The following is a 20,904-nucleotide window of genomic DNA, read 5'->3' as shown; positions in this document are numbered from 1 at the left end:
GGAAACAAGGAAACTAAATTTAGGCTTCTTATACAGTCCTTCAAATCACAATAGTATTAGCCCTCTTGTTTGAACTTCTGAGAATAGCTATTCAAATGTGAACACTGAGCTCAGTTTTCTGGTGCATAACAAATATGTTCAGGATCCTTTGGAGAAAAAAAAAAAAGTGTGATTCTGGAAATCTGAAAACAGTATAGAAGTTTTGAACAGGAAATAGACCTTCATACTGGTTGGCTCAGCTGAAAAAGTGATACCTGCTGGTATGTAGACTTAAGGAATCTCAACTTGTGTTTGGGGTAGAAAGGCAGCCCTATAGCCTCTCTGACCAATTCATTAGATATGTAAATTGTGCTTAGGTTATATTTTGGACATTTGCATTAAATACTATGTCTCTAAAGTTGTGGATTGAGGCATGGATTTAGAAAGACAATTAAAACATAGATCTTATTTTCAGTTTTATGAAGTGAATAAGCTGATTTTGAAAAATAACATTAGACTGAGACCTAGGAAACATACATGAGGAAATGTTCTGAGGACAAAGCCAAGTGACAGCGTGCATACTGAACTGTCAAGAAAGAAGAAACATCAGATTTCTGAAGGATAAATTAAACCAAATGAGTTGGACCTGTCTGATCTTCACTTAAACAATTATCCCTACACTGGATGGTTCTGAATATGCTCTCTCTCTTCTGGTAGGATCCATAGCGCGAGGCTTTTTCTGGAGAAAAGGAGCATGGCTTCTTCCACATAGAGGTAATTTCTAAAGATGTAATTTCTTTGGAAGAATCTATGTTAGTAAATTTGAGTATGTCTGAATGCTATAAGTACGTAAGACGAAAATGCAGAATTCTCCCTTACGCAAAACAAAAACCAAAAGAGAAATGTTCATATGCGCTAATATCAAGTTTTCTGAATAGCTCTGTTGTACTTGATCATTTCCTTACCTTCTCTTAGTCTTTGCTCAATTTCTAACTTTCTTGTTAAAAACAAACAAAACCCCCACATATTTATCTTGATCCATAATAAAAACTAAGCTACTGTACTCCTAAATTTCATTACAAATTGATAGCAAAGGATTCACTAAAGGACATTTTTAAAATGCTTCAGATTCTTACCCTATTGAAATAGATGTTTTCAAGGTTTCAGGTTCCTATTATACAAAGCGTACTTTTAAAATGAGAGAATACAATACAGAGACACTTGTTCTTGTCTGCAGAGAGCCTAAAATAGCAGGTAAAGGAAAATACTGAACTTCCTTACGGTTAAAGGCTTCTCCTCAGGTAATACAGAACTGCTCTCTGTAGAACCTGCCGAAATGGAAGTTGCAACTTCAGTACAGCAAAAAAATGTCTTTCCTTTTCCTGTTCCTCCTGGGAATTGCTTACAGCGAGCTCTAACTTCATGGCATCTTAACTTCTTTATAAAGACAACCTTATTTTCATACATAGGGGAGGTAAAGTGCAAGGCAGTAATTTATCAAAACCAATAGACTTGCACTCCAGTACTCAGACCTTTTCAGCTTTTAAGTGCACACTTAGCATTGAAGACTAAGCTTCCTGCTGCCAGACTATGCGGAACAAAGAGTTCATAGCTCTCCAGTCCTTTTTCCCAAACTCACCATAGGGAATCAAGATTTAATTTATTAAATTAATAATTTAATTGATTTCATTGCTGAGCATCCCCTGCTCATACACTGATCAAGTTGGAATTTTTATTAGAGATAATAGAAACCTTGTTTATGAATATCTTTTTCCAGGCTCAGTCTGTTCTACAAAACCTTTTCAGAACTCTTAGAATGAGACTTGGTTTTGATTTCAACATAGTTTCCTATTCATTCACATTCTCAAACAGGTGTACAATAAAATTACTTCTTTCTCATACCTTCTGATGGAGATGGTGATAAGTTTATCACATAGAACCAGAGCCACATTTTCTAGTTCTGAATCATACCACTAGGTTTTACAGTAACAGTTACAGTATCCTTTTCCCTGTTACTGAAAAACATACAAGATTGAAACATATTGAATGTATCCCATTTCCAAGAATCTGACTAGATTTCAGCCTGCAGTTTCTACCATAGTAAGACTCTCTGTATCAGTTGCCAAAACTTCAGAATTTGCTTGCGCCTTTTCTCTTATGCTGGAAATGAATCCTGATCATGCAGCATCACCTTAAAATATATTTCTGAGGTGTGGGAGGATTTTTAAGATCTGAAAATGAACGAAGGATAGAAAATATCTTGAAGCCAAAATATGATGTATTGAATGACATAGTGACTGCATCATGATTTCTTTTTTCTGGTTAAGCTGCCAGTGTTCACTCTTCTGTAGATTTGGTATGTGTGAAATAGAGCAAAAATATAAAACTTAATAAACTTTTATATAGGATGCAAGTTTCTCTTAAGAATTAATCATTTGCACTTTACCTTGAAATAAATCAGGTATTGATTTGAAGTGCAAGTATGGAAAAGTTTTTTCAGTCCTAGCTTTCAACGGTTTCAAGAAAACTTCTTCTAAATTGTCTACTTCTGGATCCCAGTCCATAAGGTGGAAGTTAGAGTGAATTTCAAGCTTCAGGCTTGTGATAGAATAGCCCCATCCAGCAATCAGGCATGCATCAGGTGCTTGCTAACCACCCCCCCCCCCCCCCCCCCCCCCACGCCCCCAGTGGAAGAGGGAAATGGTAGATCAATAGCAAGGAAAAAAAAAATGGTAGGTTAATTAAGACACTTTAATAAGCGAAGGAAAATAAGGAAAACACCAACAGCAGAAGTGATGAAAAGGAATCACCACCTCCCACCAACAGACTGATGCCCAGTTGGTCCTTGAGAAGTGGCTACTTTGGGAAAAAGTACCTCCCAGTTTTATTGCCAAGCATGTCATTAAGCACGATGGAATATCCCTCTGGTCAGTTTAGGTCAGCTGTCCCAGCTGTGTCCCCTCCCATCCTGTTAGCCAATCCCAGCCTACTCAAAATGGGGGCCAGATGAGAAACAGAGAAGGCCTTGATACCATACAGTTACTGTTCAGCAACATCTAAAACACTGTGCTGTTATCAAAACTGTTTTAGTCAAGAGTCTAAAACAGTAATCTAGAAAATTAACTCCATCCCAGATAAGCCCAAGTACAATACTTACGGCACTGCAAACACGGAGTGACTCTCATCTTCTAGTATTTTCCTGCATTTTTAGTGCAATGCACTAACAACAAACTACAAAAAGTTCTGAACGTATATGATTTGTGTATACAGCTACAGTACTGAATAGCTAGGTTTTATCTATTGACTAAAACATTTCACTGGGAAAATTGCTTGTCCAGTGGTATGAACTACTGCTCATCAAAGGGCTTGCCATTGCAAACAGTTCCACCACCATTCCTGTATGAACAGAAAGTTAGGAATCACTCATGCCATTAATATAAAGCCAGACTTGTGCAGCATGTCTTAGTGAAGGCTGTTCACAATGTCCACTGTGAAGTTTCAACTCTGATGCACTCAGTCTTTCAGTAAGGTTTGTGCTAGAACCAAATTGTGTCTTCACCAGGTATTTGGAAGTATTTCATTTGCAGGTAAAACTTTATTCAAGTCAGTACAAAAGGTTTTATTTGCCTCAGTTGGGCCAGGACTTTCCTGCAAGTTCTGCTAAAATCCTACCTGGCCTACTTCCAACATTTTTCATTTTTACCTTCACTTGCTTGTACTCATTGTTAGTATTCATAGCATGGTAAATGTTGTGTATGTGCTTCACTTCCCCCTCAGAATTAACATGTCCAACCACTGGAGCTCCAGACAGAAGGTACTCACTGTAAAAACTGCATTTACAAAGACCAGAGACTTCATACCTTAGAAACAAACCAGGAAACACACAGATCCAGAATCACTGGCCTATCACAGCAGATCAGTACCGTATCAATATAAACCAACACTGAATCTATGGATTTTAAGACAGTTCCTCTAATTTTCCTTCCACAAATACTTATTGTTCTTATTTAGAGCAAAACTACTAGAGGAAAAAAAAAAAACACAACAACCAACCAACCAAAAAAAAGAACAACAGCAACAACAAAAACCACACAAGCAAACAAAAAGACTATTTGAGCTAATACCCAGACTGGAATATATCAAAGTTTAAAGCTGCTTACAGGCAGAAGAAATATTTGTTGTCTGAAACACTTAAAGATCTAGTGAATTATTGATGTGTATTGTAATGCAATGCCAAGTCAAGTTGGAAAGAGAGTAAGGAGGTAACAGAACACTGCCCACCTAAAACTGAACTTAGGGAGGAATCAAGGATGTTGCCGTGACCAATAATAAACACTGTTCTCTTGGAGGGAAATTTACTCCATATATTGGTGTAATAAAGCATTAAAAAGCATCCTTCTAAATCAAGAACTTTAACAGTCACTGTTAAATCACTGTTACATATGTTCTTTGTACCTCTAAAAATTGTTTTAAACAATGAAAATATTTTTTATATAGATTTTTTCTATTTGTAAATAGAAGCTTATTTTTATACTTCAGATTATTTAATCAGGCTATCTTAGATGTATGTTTTCCTTCAGGGTTTTCTTAAAGATCACACTTACGGTCTATATATCTGTATATGCAGTATGGCATGTTTAGGAGAGAGAGGAAGTCAAGAACATTCTTTCTTATGATTCTTTACGCATCCCCCCCATTTCTCGTCCTTAAAAATAATTACAATACCTTGTCTACTGGGAAAAGCACTAATTGGACACATCTGCCATCACTGTGCCATGTCACAAAGGGAAAAATCCTTACTAATGGTTCCTGAAACGCCAGTCTGAGGTGGGTGGCATTAGATGATTCACAGAAGACAACCATCTCTGTAGGTTAATTATTTTTATTTTGTTCAGACTTCGCTGATTTATTTTGAACTAGTCATGGAGTAATTAATAAATGTCATTCACTTCATTAAAAAACAACATTCTCATCTGTTGTAAATAGCAATCAAAGCACATATAGAGAGCAAAAAGTGCTGACCACAATGCCCTCTGCTTAGTATGACAAAGCACTATGAAATCAAGCTTTAAAATAGAATATGGACTTTTCAAGGAATTATACTGAGCTATACTTCTCAGACAATAAGGAAAAACTTGCATTCATATAGCAAAGTAATAAATGCCCTTGACCTTCGCATGCCAGGTGACTGTATTAAACATCTGGTCAGCCAGCAAAGTGGCCCATCTCCACTTTCAGACTGAGGATTGAAATGGAAATAGTCAGAAGAATTATTAGTCTGGAAATCACACCTAGGCTTAGACATCAGCTACATGAGGAGCCTTATGCATATGCTGAAACAGCATTAACAGGTTGAGGGAAAAGAGCTCAGGCTTCTCTAGAAGGTATTTGCCTAGTAGGTCAGCAGCAACTGCACAGACTTGTCAAGAACCTAATTGTTCCATTTAGATACTTAAAGTATCTAAATCCCTCTTCCAGCCATCTATAAACTCCTTTGCTAGCAAGACAGCTGAAGCTTTGAGAAATTTAAGATCCAACATCCAAAACAGAAGTCATATGTAAGACAGATATGCAAGTCATATATAAGTACACTTACTGAGTGAACTGGACTCCTAGGCTTTATTTGATGACTTGTATGTGGAAGACAATTCCACAACATGAGTCTTCAACCGCTAAACTGGCTTACGAATTTTCAATTCTCCTATCCTCATAATTTCATTTTTATCCCTGCAAACAATTCTGACCCCTCACTTCTGCCAAAATGATTTACACCGCACTATTCGCTATAAGCAAGCTTGGTTATAGCCAGAGTTTAAACATATACATATATACACACACACACACATATATATATATACACACACACAAAAAAAAAAAAAAAAAAAACACCACAGATTTTTAAAGGTTTTTAACTCCAGCTCTATATGACTACCTTGGATGAGGGTGACAATTGCACATTGGATTCTGACTGCTCTGGAGCAATAACTGTACACTTGATTTGCCCCCCTGAACAAATTTGAACATTCCCTAAGACTCATCTAATCCTACTGGAGAAAGATAATTAAGAAAGCATTCTATTTATATTTCTTATGACCAATGTAAATTATTTCTCAAAGCAAGGGACGCTTCAGGGAACAAAAAAAAATATATATATATCTCAGCTACATTAGCATAAGTACAGAGTAAAAATCATTGTTTTTGTTTGCCAAAGACAGCATATTACCTGATACTGGGCAGAACAACAGAATTATCCTCTCATTTTAAGTGTAATAGTAGTTAGAAGCTGTTTTTCTTCAGACTCTGAATAAACTTCACTGAAATGTTTTCCCTCTTCCTTAGGTTACCTCTTGACACTGAAGGAACTCTTATGACTACAAAGTTCATTTTTTGCAAGATTATTTGATATACAAAAAAGTATTCATAAATGATTTTTGAAATGTGTAACAATATCAGTAAGAAAAAGTATTATTAAATATGAATAAAATTGTTCTTACCTCTTTGCTCAAGGTCGTCTGCATACCTCAAATGCTTGCCTTTGGATTCTAAAAATAAGAGAGAGAACCATAAAACAATAAACAAATGAATAAAACAATAACAAAACTTGTCTAACATTTGATGAGTAAAATTTATCATAATCTAAAAAAGAGGAAAAAAATATGGCATTCCTACAGTGGATTTCTATATTGCTGAATTCTAAATGAGCTGGAAAACAAAAATTCAAGGAAGCTGCTTTGGAGAACTCAATTGCCTTAAAGGACTGGCTTTAAAATCCTAAACCGCAGAATGCAAAAGGTTAAAGAATTCAACGCATAAAAAATATACTTTATGTATAATTTTATTAGCCTTAAGGATTCTAAATACTGATTTTTTAGTTCTGTTTAACATCTCAGGACTTACAGGTAGCCAATTTACAAAGAATAAACCTTATTCAAGATCTAGATATTAAATCAGAAAGAAACAAAACCTCGCATCAGTGAGCATGAGCCTCACATGAACATGAGGTTAATAGCAGTTGCATGCTATCATGAGAAAGAGCCTATCTTTCATTATCTAATCACCAATATAAATCTCTATATTTAGCAATATAGCACAAATATGTCACACAACTTTTACCCTAATTTTGTTACCTTGAAGGTGCCTGGGTAAGTCTAACTCTCTATCCTCTTGTAAATTCTGACTCTTGGAGTTGACAAGTTAACTGCTTCTTCAAGTTCTGTGATCACTTCCTTTACTTCTTCTGCCTTTGAAAGTTTTATTTTGTGCTAAATTTCATCCTAATCCTAAATTATTTTGTGCTAAATTAAGCATTCTGAAGCAGAACTTATAAAGTGTAAACTGAACTATTTTATATTAGGTCTTGTAGAAATATGAGTATCAGCATTCCTACTTCCACCAGCTTTCTTTGCTACTTGGTCTCTGGGCTATGTGTTTGTACAACACAATGTATTGGTGCCATATGCCACGATTTCCATTCTACAAGTTCAGTGTCCATTTTGTGGATTCTTTGCCTGACATATTAGTTTCATCTTACATTAACATTAATAAGAAGTTAATTCTAGCTTGTTCCTCTACAGTACTTTCACTTCCCTTGTAGGTGCCATATCATAAAATTCAGAAAATGATTTAATTACAATTTGTACAGCAACTTAAGTTTGATCCTGTCACAATAGGTAACTATGAACTAAGACTGCAGTAATTTCTCACCTTGCTACAAAGAAAAAAAAAGAAGGGGCAAAAAATGAAAAAAGGCTGGAAAGTGGGAGGAAATAGGAAAGGGGGGGAAGAACAAAAAGGAAATGTTACCTCTTCTATTTCAGCTTTCTGATATAAGAAATAAGGGAAATTAACTCAGAAATTATATCCAAGTTCAGAGACATAGCAACAATTTTCGTAATGCTAATCTAGGTCAGGATGAGACCAAAGAAAAACAAAAAATGAAAAAGAATAATCAAAATTAAAATTTTACAAGAAGAGGCCATCAACAGACAGCCTAAAGCATAACATGCTGTTCAGAGTTAAAGAATATCTCACTCAGCAGTAAGAGACCAAGAACCATCATCTGTTATCAAATCTTTTTTCTAAATGCTAGTAGGAACACTCACCAGAGCAAAGAGAGATCCTCTACTATCTAACATCACTCCCAATAGCTTTGAGATCACAGTATGTTGCAAAGGCCATTTCGCTTACAGATCTTCTTTTGTCCATAGACAAAAGGAAGTAGATACCTGCCTAGTTTAATTTATCTCAAAATATCATGTGAAGAAAAACCTCCAAAAAACAGTAGGTTCATTTGGCAAATTTAATTAGACTTATGAAAAATGAAATAATAAACAGACAGATGGCTAATTTCATATGGAGAGTGCATGGGATTAGATAGAAAGAAAAAAGAAATTAGGAAGACTTAACACCCCCCCCCCCCCCCCCGAAAGAATGAAGAACATGTTTCAGAGGTGCATATATTCAGGGGAAATTAAAAATGCTATTTTGCATATCCTGTTCTTACACTGAAAATATACAAATATACTTTGAAGCAAAAGCAAAGGAAAACTTGAATATCAGGCAGAAAGAATAAGGTGGATTTGAATCACATTTAACACCTTATCATCAACTCCTTTTTCTTTTGCCTTTTAGAGAGATCTTTAAAAACAAGGACAAAAAAAAACCATGAGTTTTAGAACTGGCTGCCATGTGGTCTGAAATTGTGTCCCTTGCTACTCTAACTCCCCATATCCACTAATCACAAACTAAATCAAACATGACAACCACCACCATTTCTCAGGTCTTCAGGATATTTCCTGCCCCCAGATGGCATTCAACAGTGTACAAAGGCATGAAAAAAAACATATTTTGATAGGACTTCAGTGTTTTTAGCCCTCATGGAAAAATTAGGATGAGATACCTAGAAAATAGAATATATCCCTAGAGCTGCCTTTATATTTCTTTAACTTTATAGACTTATTGACTCGATACTGAAGACAAGGTTAGTTTATCTTCCAGGTTTAAAATGATGACCTGAAAAGGTGGGGGGAAAATCAAAAGGAATTACAAGAATACTCTTAAGAGTATGACTCACATTATAAAGTGAACAGAGGCTGAGCAATGAACATTGAAATGAGCAAAAGTCAGGTCCTATAAAACTACAAGTGCTTTCAGTTCTTGTTAGCTTCAGCAAGAACTGAGGGGGCTCAAGCTTTGGAGAACTGCATTGCTGCATTAGTTGTCTCTAGGATCTAGAGAATGAAGTAGGACCACAATTAAAGTAGAACAGAGTAACAGAACAATTCCTTCTCCATAACAGCTCCATAATAACTTAGGTATATACTGAAAATGACTACTACGTACCAGCTTCGGGCTATCTTTTGACATGCTGGAAAAAAAAGAAAAAGAAAGAGGCAGAAGAAGAAAATAAAATAGCTGTTGGTTATTTATAGATGTTTGATAACATTTCTGAAGGTCTTCATGTTCTTCAAAGTACAAGGATTTTTCTAGGTGTAATTCACTTGATGTAATTCCCCTGTCAAACCCTACCTATCTGTTATTCACTGAAAGACCAGCTAAGTCAAATCCTCTAGTATTACTGTTGTCTATTTCAAATGGGCCACCATGTCGTGGCATGAGACGTCCTTCATTCAGACCTGATTTCCTTTCAAATTTTTTGAGAAAGTGGGCCTACCATATTTTGTACTCACAAAGAAATACAATTAGCTAAAAAAAAAAAAAAAAATTTACCAAGTCTCAAATTTGATCCATGAAACTAATATCTTAGCTCTAAAAATACAATCTTTTATACCTAATGACAGACATACTAGAACAGTCATTATTAGCAGATTCAGTTACTAACAAGTTCTCTAAATTGTCTATGCTCATTCCCTAGAGATACATGAGAACAACTGCTTTGTCTTTTCTCACAGACCTCTGTTTATGAAAAGCAACGTATCTGGAAGGATAATCAAGTCAAAGATTTCAGTTATCTGATCCACTTTTTCTAAAAATGAAAATAGGGATGCATGTTCCTTTGAAAAATATACCAGTTTTTGATGGTCAGCCACTCTGTTCGTTCATTTGTAAATTAACGCAGCAAAGATTAAACAGCACCTTCTGTTTAGAGTTGTAGGTGTTACTGCTATCAGAAATGATAGTAACTAGCATTCAAGTGATAATTCAGGAGGAAAATGGATAGCTTGGAAGTTGTTTTTATGAGAACAAATCAGAATAGTTCATGTATTCCCAAAAAGATGAAATATCTGTAAGAAATACACTTCCACTACACTGCTTGAAGGCATCAGTAACACAGGTTGGAAGGATAGGTGTCAGCTTTCTGGATAGGAAACATCGTACATGGTAGATGAACAAAGGTGATCCCAGCTGTACATTGCTGGAATAGAGTATCTCGCAGATCACTACTTTCTTAGGGCACAACTGCTTTCACATGAAGGGTATTTAATTTTTATATATATATATATATTTTCACTTAAAAACAAAACAAAAATCACTAAAAAAAAAACAAACTACCTAAGCCTGTCTTTCAATCAGTTGAGTACCAAGAGCCCTCATGCTAAAAGTATCACAGAATCATTTAGGTTGTAAAAGCCCTTCAAGATCAAGTCCAACCATCAACTGCTAAGACAATTAAAGCTTGAATCCCCAGCTCTGCAAGCATGAACATGCACCTGAGTGCATGCTCCTGCACTGCCCTCCTTATAAGCCTGTTAATCCTGTGCTAGCAGGTCACGTGTACTAAGGGAAAAACTTCCTTGCTGACTGAAGATGTTGTCCTCCAAAAGCTCAACAGCAACATACTGTCTGAGCAGAGGACATTGGTCTTCATGTCCACATGTGACACCAGAGTTGATATAACCAATCACAAAATCCTAAGAGCTGCATACTAGCCTGCTAATACTGCGGATAAACACGATACTTCTGTCTTTGAAATTATATTCCATAGCATTCAAAGAAAATGCAAGATGACTGAATTTCAAAGTGATTTGGTATTTTATATGGGCCATATAATTTGGGAAATTAAAATATCTACTGCTGCACTTCCAGTTTTATGAGGACAACTGTAAATAAGAGATCTCTTTATGGATGAGACTTCAGAAAGACACTAATGCCCTTCTAGAAAGAAGCGAGTGGAAGAGAGAGATGCTGAGAGGCTGTGTATCCCAATTATCACATCTGCTATGCCAATACACCTCTTACAAGCATCCACGCCATTCTATTTCAAATGTTCAGTGTTGTTCCATAGAAATCAGCAGGGGCTATGACTTTTCTAGCAGCAGGAACAATGTCCTGAGCAGGAGGAAATGTGGGCTAGAAATGAAGGCCTATGTGACCAAGATCACAAAAAAGCTGATGAGCAACTTTAAACAGGAGTTTCAGGACAAGCTGGATTTATGTCCATTAGTACGGAAAACACACAATGAATCCAAAGAATTATTTCTGTTTGAACAATTATTTTTAAATTATTTTAAACTTTCACACTTTGGCACTTCCACATTTTGATATTATTGAGAGAGGAGCATTGGTATTATTCTACTGTAGACAGTCATTTACTGTTGATCTAACTCTAATGATAGTAAAATCAGCAATGGCACAATTCTTTCATATTGACTTTAAGGAAAGAAAAGTTTGGGCTTAAAGAAAGACATATTAGTAAATAAATCCCCGTATTACAATATATGAAGCTTGCTTATGGTCTCCTGAAATCAAAAGGAGTCAGGAGCCTTTTTTTTTTTTTCCATTCCAATTCATCTGTTTGTAAATGTTTGCAATTAACTATAGAGCTATGATAGGAAGAGTTTGCCAGGGACAGGGGAGGGCAAGATTGAAGAAAAGACAAAAACATGACAAGGAAATAGGGCTGTCTGTAAGTTCTTCATGTTTGTATCCATACATAATTTTAATTTTTTTTTTAATGACTAAGTGCACCTTTTTTCTAATGAAAACAAAACTGCCACTTTTTAAAAACATAAATATTTATATTTCTTAAACATATAGCAGCAATGCAAATATTGGAAATGACCTCTCTAAATGACATCTATAAATATCAAAGCCTTAAGCTAATCTCTATTTTAAATGTAATTCCACTTGTTTCCATAAGAATTGTGATTATTGCAAAATTTTACATTACTACATGCACTGCTGAAATATTCTGTGCATGCATACGCATGTGTGTGCGCATGCTGGGGCCAGGGATAGAGAGAGAATCACATATTTCTCATCCAAAGGAGAATACAGATAGTGAGAAAGATGTAGCACGGTATGTTCTTGTCAGAGATCACACACAAACTGCCTAAAACACAGCTTATGATCCTCCCACAATGGGATATTTTTACTATCCTTAATGAAGCTAGGCAGGTGTTTACACTTATGATGTATGTCCATCTAAAGTTGGAATTAAGCACAGACACAAAATAGCAATGCTTGACGCACTAGACCATGACATACTGTACGTACTGTAATTAAAATAAACTCTACTCTTGATTTTTTTTTTCCCTAATAAGGAAACAAGAAAAACTATGAAGATGTATGCTGGTTTATGGAAAGCTGCTAACTATTCTGAGAAGTGTAAAAAAAAAAAAAAATTTGCAAAACGAAATAAAATTTTCTAAAACACCTTTATAGCTTTGGCTCACTCTTTGCCAGGTGATCTTAGGGGAGGAGGAAGGAAGGGAGCTTTCCATCTGCTGGGGTGTTAGGATTCTAAACACGTCCCTGAGCTAATTTTGACTCTCTAAAATGTGAGATAAGTTAATATACTCTAAACCAATATATCGTGTCAATCAACAGTGCTTTTCTCAATATCAGCCCACTTATTTCCGCCTCCTGCTTGCAGGCTCTGGAGGCTTCTTGCTCTAGAACTATGTTTCCCCTGAAGAAATAAAACATTCAAGTGGTAACAACAAATCATAGACATCTCAAATGAAATAAACCTGAATAGTGTGAATGGAAATAGCAAGACTAACACTGTTTATTCACTTTACGCGGATGTACCATTTTACCTAAATAATTGCAAACACTCAGAAATACCAAGTAACACTTTTTTTTTTTTTTTTTTTTTTAAAGTTCTTCAAAAGTGGAAGGGAAAAACATTGTAAAGAAACGGTAAATACGTTAGAAAACAGTATTAAAATAGACACGTTCTACCGTATCTTTTTCTGCATCCAATTCCCGTCTTTTCAAACCAGGTATAGTAGTCTCTGAAGCACGTTAATGTTTACCAGATACCACAGAACAGATATTTGGAATATTATATCATCATCTTGTCAGAATGTATGGACGAATTTACTAAGTCTAGGTCTGCTTAATCCAAAAATAGTAGTCATCAATGCTTTCCTGAAGAAGCTGAAGATCAGAGTGCACATACAATAATAGCCTCTGTGTTATGCACTGAGAAGCTTAGGGACTTGCAGAACTTGGAAATTCTATCCGGACCATCACGCTTAATAGGTAATTCAGTATACATAGCCTATAAATTTGCCCAATCCCTTTACATTTTTGGTCTCAATCACATCCTTTAATGGGTTCCACAAATATAAACTGTGCAAATGTAATTTCTTCCACTAGCTATGGAATGATTTAAAAACTCATCATTTTATTTGGTGTATCAATTTGTATATCCCTCTTTCTTCTCTTCCTCTTATCTTTTCTCCAAACTGCAGAATGGTAAATTATTCTAATTCACATTATAAACTATATGACAGATGATCCATACATTTGATCAATCAAGGCCTTTCCTTCCTAGTTTTACTAGGAAGGTTTTTTTTTTTTTTCTTTTCTTTTTCCCTAGTTTTTACTAGGATTTTTTTCCTTTTTTGAAACAAAGCAAGCAAAGTTGCATGAAGTATTCAGAATTTAATTTACAAAACTGTATGACTTTACAAGCAGATTTATCCAGCAGCACAGATCGGTTTCCTGATTCACTTTGAATTCCTCTTCTTGTAATGCTGTACATACTACTTGATTTTCAACCAGAAATGAATATTGGGCTAAGTTTTCAGAGAAATATCCATAACTATTCTGAGAATTACACAAGAACTGGCAAGGTGAATAATGCTTAGGGATCTAAACTATATACATAGTTCTCAGATAGTATGCATATGTAAGATATAACCACAGTATCACACCAAAGCACATCTAGTTTATTAGCTGAAATGACAACTTCACATTTAAGTAGGTGAAGAAAAAAATGTTTTCGGAAATATTAGACTCTTGACTTCTCCCCTCTCCCTTTGTTTGAAACAAACAGACAAACAACAAAACAAAACCTAATGTGTAAAGAATTAATATGGTTTTCAAGACCCTTATTTGGACAGCATCCTATTTCAATACGTACTGCCCTGTGGTTTTGCCAGTAGAATGATGAACAGAGGCTCAGCTGCCTTGATGAAATGGTCAAGGGAGGGGACTTCCCCCACTAGAATCTGTGAACTCTTGAAATAGGGGAGATTTGTCTTAATGAAATATACCCAAAGGTCAACAAGTTACAACTAAACATACAAGTTGGCCCTATGTTGTTTTTATTTTTCTCCACTAAAGATATACCTCTAAAATATCAGTTCACCATCTGTTTAATATAGTGGGTTCTCAAGGACAAAGTTTCAGTCAGGTGCCCATTCTAACACTTTTTTCCACAATTTTGAATCATCACCCTCCTCCCCGCCAAAGTCTTAATATATTGCCCCTGGTGCATTCTGAATCAGGCCTAAAGTTACACACCAAAGTAAAAGTATACTTGACTCAGTCCTTTTCCCCCCTTTTATAGCAAGCAGACTTATTTCAAATTTTGAACATGTCACCATCTTCTACTGGCACAAACAGAATACAGGAAATTGGCTTGGATTCACATTACAAATGAAATAACATGAAGTCCGTAAAAAGGACTAGCTAACCCTAATAAGTATCAATCTTAAATGGCACCATGAAAAGGAAATACAAACTAACAGTATTTCCAGTGAACTCTGAAATTTTATTTTATTTTATTTTTAGAATGGAGAAACATTATTTAGAATTTAGCATCCTAGATTTTCATTTAGCTTGTATTTATTTAAAATAGGGAAACATATATCCAGACATAAGTTTATTAATAGATGAGTTTTTTAAATTTTAATAACAGCAGCTGAATTGTAAGACTCAGTAAAACTTATAACAACAACTTCAAGTGCTTTGTATAAGGAAAATACTTTACTAACACCCTGATTCTCCCTCTCACACACAGAGTGAGTTACTTAAAGCAATGGAAAAAAATATTTTTTGAAAAGCTAGCAGGGACAAAAACTATGACCTTTCATAACCAGAAAAATATTTCTAGATGTTTAAAGAATTCCAAGTCACAGTCCTCCTTATACACGTTTAAATTTGAACACTGAAGTTACAAAGGTAACTTTCATTCATAGTGACATACTGCAAGAACTCTAAAAATGATTCCACAAAACCTGAAACTCTTTTGCCTTTTTAAGTTTGAACGTAGTGCTAGAAAGTAGAAGTTCTATGTATAGAACAGAATTAGTGATGTAGTAGTAACTCGGATGAACACGCTAATTATTTTACTTTTTCAGGTATTAGTGGTATAGTCTAAATGCTCTACACCTGTGAGAGGAACATACTACTTATGTGCTACTTTCCACTCTTAAAAACAACAGCTAAAACAACAACAAAAATATCCCTCAACCTGTTATTATCTCCATTCTTTCAAAGCATGAACTTGTTCCTCTACAACACTATAAAACAAGCGCTGAAGAAACGGGCTAGCTCAAGAGGAAATGCAGAACCTTATACTATCTACTGCAAAATTTTTCTCTGGGTAGGTCTACTCGGAATTCCGTACATTCCTGTATCATAAGGGTTATGGTCAGGACAGAATCCAGGCACTTGCAGGACCTACATAACAAAAACATGACTTCATCTCACTCGTGGAGTTTCTACTAGTAAACTACAACCCAGTATTGCCTTCAGACAGAATTTTCAATTATCTAAGAAAAGAAGGAATCTTAAGTAACATATGATGATTTCAAATATAATTTTCAAATATAATTTTCTTTCCTTCATGTCTGTTCAATTTGAAATGTAAAACAAGTAGAAATAACCGTTGAAATACCAAATTCAAGTTAAACATAACAGGAACATTGAGAATACAAATAGTTCATCTTTGTGCTACACATCAAGCAGCACTACAAACTTGGCACCTTTTTATGCTGAAACATACTCCTTACTACTTTCAGTAGTGCTCTTTTCTTTCCAAAATATTCTTGTTTACAGTTGTAATATTTGATGTTTCATTTCAACGCATCTGATCATCATCTCTTGCAAACTTCAATAGCCTGTTGTGAGCTATAAAAATTTATCTAAAACATCCCAGGCTTAGAAACAGTACAATATTCACCATCATTTTTCGTTAGGCCTAAATACGTAGGCACTGAGATAAAGAAGGGCATGAAGAACCTTAAAATGTATTCATCCCTTAACAACTTTTGAAGAAATCCTTCACACAGCCAACAAACTACAGCTAGAAAAGACCAAAAAAGAAATGTCTAATCTAAAAATAAGGTCAAATCCTTTAGTGGTGTTTTTTCTTCCTTCCTTTCTTTTTTTTTTTTCTTTCCTATTTTCATTTCGATGCAAATTCTGCTTAGGAAAAAAAAAAAAAGAACACAAGATTTAAGAGAGAGATCTTACTCTGCTTGTTATTCGTACATCTAGGGGGAGAAAGTAAATCTACCATTGATTTACATTACTTTTCCAAGCAAAATAATTATGAAAAAGCATCCTAATTGCTTCCACCTTCTTAATTTTCAGGACAAAACTTGCATTAAAAACAAAGAGTAACTGAAAACATTTTAAAAGGAGTAACAGAACGAAAAGTTCATGAAAACCATATAGATTGCCAGATCTTTTATTAGTTTTAAAAACATTGTTTTCATGTACTAATATCATCAAATCTGTTCTCTAAATCAATATTTAATGGAGTTAAAAACATGCTGTTCTTTACAGCAACAAGTTTGGAAGTGCCAATCATTTCAGCTTACTCATCACTGTTTAAATACATTTTCTGCACTGAGGAGAGCATCAAAAGGTCAACACAAAAGGTGATTCAGTTGCCTATAGCAATGCCTTCTAGATTTCTTGTTCCTGCAGATCTCATTTTATATCCCCTTACAAACAGCCCTTAATCAATGGAAAAACCACTAAAAAACTGTTGATGACAATCATTTGATAAATCCACCCAGCTTGGTTTGTCCTCCACAACAAACACTTAGCATAATACTCATAAAGCGTAGATACACAGCTAACATCATTTCAGAAGTAGGTTTTCCACTGAAGAAAAATCTATCACCTTTAAAATCCAAACTCTAACCAATACACACTAAAACATACTGACCACAAGCTGTTGCTTTGCAAGGATGCAGAGCCACCATTAGAGCCTTAGTAAACTACTTTGGCTGACAGTTTCAGTTAAACTCCCAGAAAGAGGAAAGGCTGATTCTCCTCTCATCTAAATCAAGTCCAACTGTTTTTCCTTCTCAGTTTCTTAGATTATTTCAACTAATCAGAACACAGGCTTGGGCAGCCATGGGTCTTGGTACAAGACCTGCAGAAAATTAAGTCCCTGTTTGTAATTCTTACAGGTAGGTAACTTCAGAAAGACAAATCACTACCCTTGATGAAACAGCCTCATGTCTTTCATTTAAACAGCAAGCATTACATGTATGTCTCCCCACTTGTTTTTTTTTTAATCCTCCTTTGAGACAGTGCAGGCTTAAAACTCTTTTTAGTAACAGAAACAGCATAAGGAAAATAAAGTATTACTGACAAATGGCACTTCAGATCCCTAATAATAAGAGAAAACAAAGAACTTGCTACAATTACCCTTTCCCCGCCTTCCATTTTTATGACCTAAAATCATTTTTAGGCATCAAATTGAGTAAACTTGACAAAAGCTTTTCAAGCAGCCAAATGGCATATCTGTAATTGCTGCAGTCTATCCTGTAGACAGTTACAAAATGTGATCTCCCTCTTGTAATGTAGATCACTGAGTCCCTAACAAAACACTCCACATTTCTCAGGGGGCAGGGTACAAGAAGTCTTGAACAATAGTCCAAGCTGCAAAAAGTTTTTTTTTTTTTTTTAAAAAAAAAAAAAAAACACAACTGAAATGCACAAACTGTGGATACAGAAAAAGTAAATAAATAAAAGTAACTGATCCATTAACTAATGAAATGTTTTGCGTTACAACAATTGAACTGCATACATGTTTAGAAACCAAAATACTCCCAAGACGGACTTTTTAGATAATAAATACTGCTACAATAGAAAAGATAGAATCTATTTCTACAATAGATTAGACACTTAGCTTTTCACCTGCATGAGCTTGTTCCTATCATCTGAGCACTGATACCTAACTTGGACTGTGAGAGGCCATCGCATGAAGTAATAGCCTGCCAAAACACTCTTGGGTTTCCAATTTTGTTGTTGTGGTGTTTTTTCCACTTATCTATTTGGATCACTCAGTATCTGATATGATCCATATTGATACTAACTGTACCCCTCTTGTTTCCGAAAGTGTCTAATCCACGCTGAGGTAAACTGAAAAGATCAGAATTAATATTAATTTGTTTGATGACAGTATCAAAGCTAAATGTGTTTTTCAGGGTTTTTGGTTTTCTTTTCAGTAGCACGAAGCACTAGACTCTGTAGTGCTTGTTCTACCTATTTATCTAATTTCAATAGACACACCTTTGAGGAGGACTGCAACATCAATGTGGAACACCTTACTTATAACGGCAATTTTGCTCTATGATATACCTGCTGGTTGTTGTATGTTTGTGCGTATTGATCATACTTGCTTCTTCACAGTTTTCTTACCATGTGCTCTGTGGTTTCATGACATTTCTACCTGTCAGTCATCTTATTTGAGCTATTTGCTTATTTCTGTTTGAAAGAGGGAAGAACCATCCTTCAAAAAAGATGCTTCCTTAAAACCTGGATTTGCTCAGCTTTTAGCGAAACAGCACATTGACAGAATTTGTTCTTTTATTTAGCATTGAAGCATAGAGAGGCATGGTTATGTCAACGTGAGGTAAATCTAACACACTCTGTTTCAAAGACAAACAGCCAAAAACAGCTTTTAAAAACATACAAAATCAGAAAACACCTCAGATATTAGAACCCTAAACAAACACAAAATACTCATAGGCTAATATGCGTGAGAAAGTATCAGGAGAATACAAACGCACACAGTACTGATGTTTCCAAACAGCTGATCAGTGAATAGATGAATAGTGAATTGCTATTCAACCAAATGTACTGAATTTTTTTTTCACCGTAAAGACAAAACTCACTAGATGGCACTGTTACACATGCATAGATAGTAGCTGAGGTATTTTTTTTTCCACCTAGCAAACAAGTTAATAGATTCAGGGGAAAGAAAAGCTGCTCCCCCCCAACACCTCCCCGTTTCTCTTTCTGGGATGTTCTCTGACCTGTAAACTCTTGAAGAAGTTTATAGTTAAGGCAGAAATGCTCTCTGGGAACTGACAATATCGTCTGAGGTAAAGTACCTTGACACAAACGTTGCCTGAATGTTTCTTAGAAACGTGCAGATAGAGCAGTAGGTACAGATAGCTAAATGGGAAAAGTGACATAGAACATACCAAACGGGTAAGGTATCTGCTACTGTACATAGTATTACTTTGCAAAATTTTCACATGCTGTACATATCTTAAATGTATTTACAATCAATTGAGAAATGCATTTACAATCAATTCAGCAATGTTAACACCCACAGCTGAGCTTTGTGACACCAACTCAGTGATTTGGGTTAATTACCAGAAATGCCAAGAACTACAAGGAATACGGGAATACAAGCTAAATAGCCATGATAACGAAGTCTTTGGAACAGCCCACGAGTATATTCATCTGTAAGGTTTTGACACTGCAAGACTGTGGGGCCTGATGTACTTTCAGTACACCAAGGTGTCCAAGGCAGTCACAGCCTCCTCTCCCACAAGAGGCTGAAGTGGACAGAGAATGGAGATCCCAGATTTACAACACCTTGGGAGGCTATTTTAGACTGACATATACACATGGATACAAGCACATTTTAAAGGTGCAGGTCCACACTATTATGGGAACAGACAAAAACAACGATAACATTCCTGAATGGATAAAGCCGGATAAAATTTCATAATAGCAAATTGTGTACATTAAGGAGCATCAAACCAGTGTTTGCAGGGGAGTAGTAGAGGGCAGGGGGAAGTGTTCTGGCAGCAAGAGCTAATTTAAAAAAAAAAAAAAAAAGCAAAGCAATTTAAAGTAGATCTATTATCTAGTACCAAGTACAGACCATTGCCAAGAATAACTACTCTAGAAATAATGCTGCATAAGTTATTTCTATATGACTACATTGCTTGGAAGAAGAGCAATAGGCTCTGATTCTACTGTCTTACTTTGTTTAAAGGGGTTGATCTATTGGAATCAGCTCTGTTAAAGCACTACCAAATCAAACAGATGAGACCTTTTTTTTTTTTTTTTTACAAGGGACTTCATAACTCCTGGGGAACAGCTCCATGCTGATGGAGGAGAACCAGGCCTCTCATTTGGGTAAGTTGTGCACTGCATAGTTCCAAATTCTGTTTGCATAGGTAGGACAAAAAGAAAAAATCATCTGAATCTTAATATACACACTTTTAACTTATTCATCAGACTTGTCAAGTCTCATGCTTTAAATGTGAGACTAACACACTTGGTATCAGCCTTACACCATCTCTGTACCTCATGCACCATGAGATCACATGTTTTGGTGTAGAGATCTGCTTGGTCACCTGACTGTTTATGTCACAGAAGCAAAAACTGCATTCTTATTATCTCTTCCAATGTTGCTAGCTGTCAAGAACAGTAGAGTTATCCCCAGATTATGAGGAAGTGGAA

At 35.5% G+C, this 20,904-nt stretch overlaps 1 long non-coding RNA gene across 6 annotated transcripts in view; it reads right to left on the bottom strand.

Annotated features, from left to right (window-relative positions):
- LOC121071054 overlaps nt 1–20,904 on the bottom strand; it is a 223,795-nt gene that overhangs the window by 100,921 nt on the left and 101,970 nt on the right. For all 6 annotated transcript variants that reach the window (XR_005820350.1, XR_005820345.1, XR_005820347.1 and 3 more), the window contains one exon: nt 6,474–6,521. This is a non-coding gene — a long non-coding RNA (uncharacterized LOC121071054). The remainder of the gene's footprint in view (nt 1–6,473; nt 6,522–20,904) is intronic.

This window comes from Cygnus olor, chromosome 5 (genome assembly GCF_009769625.2).
Source record: "Cygnus olor isolate bCygOlo1 chromosome 5, bCygOlo1.pri.v2, whole genome shotgun sequence".
Classification (NCBI taxonomy): Eukaryota; Metazoa; Chordata; class Aves; order Anseriformes; family Anatidae; genus Cygnus; species Cygnus olor.
This window is presented reverse-complemented; position numbering and strand designations above follow the sequence as displayed.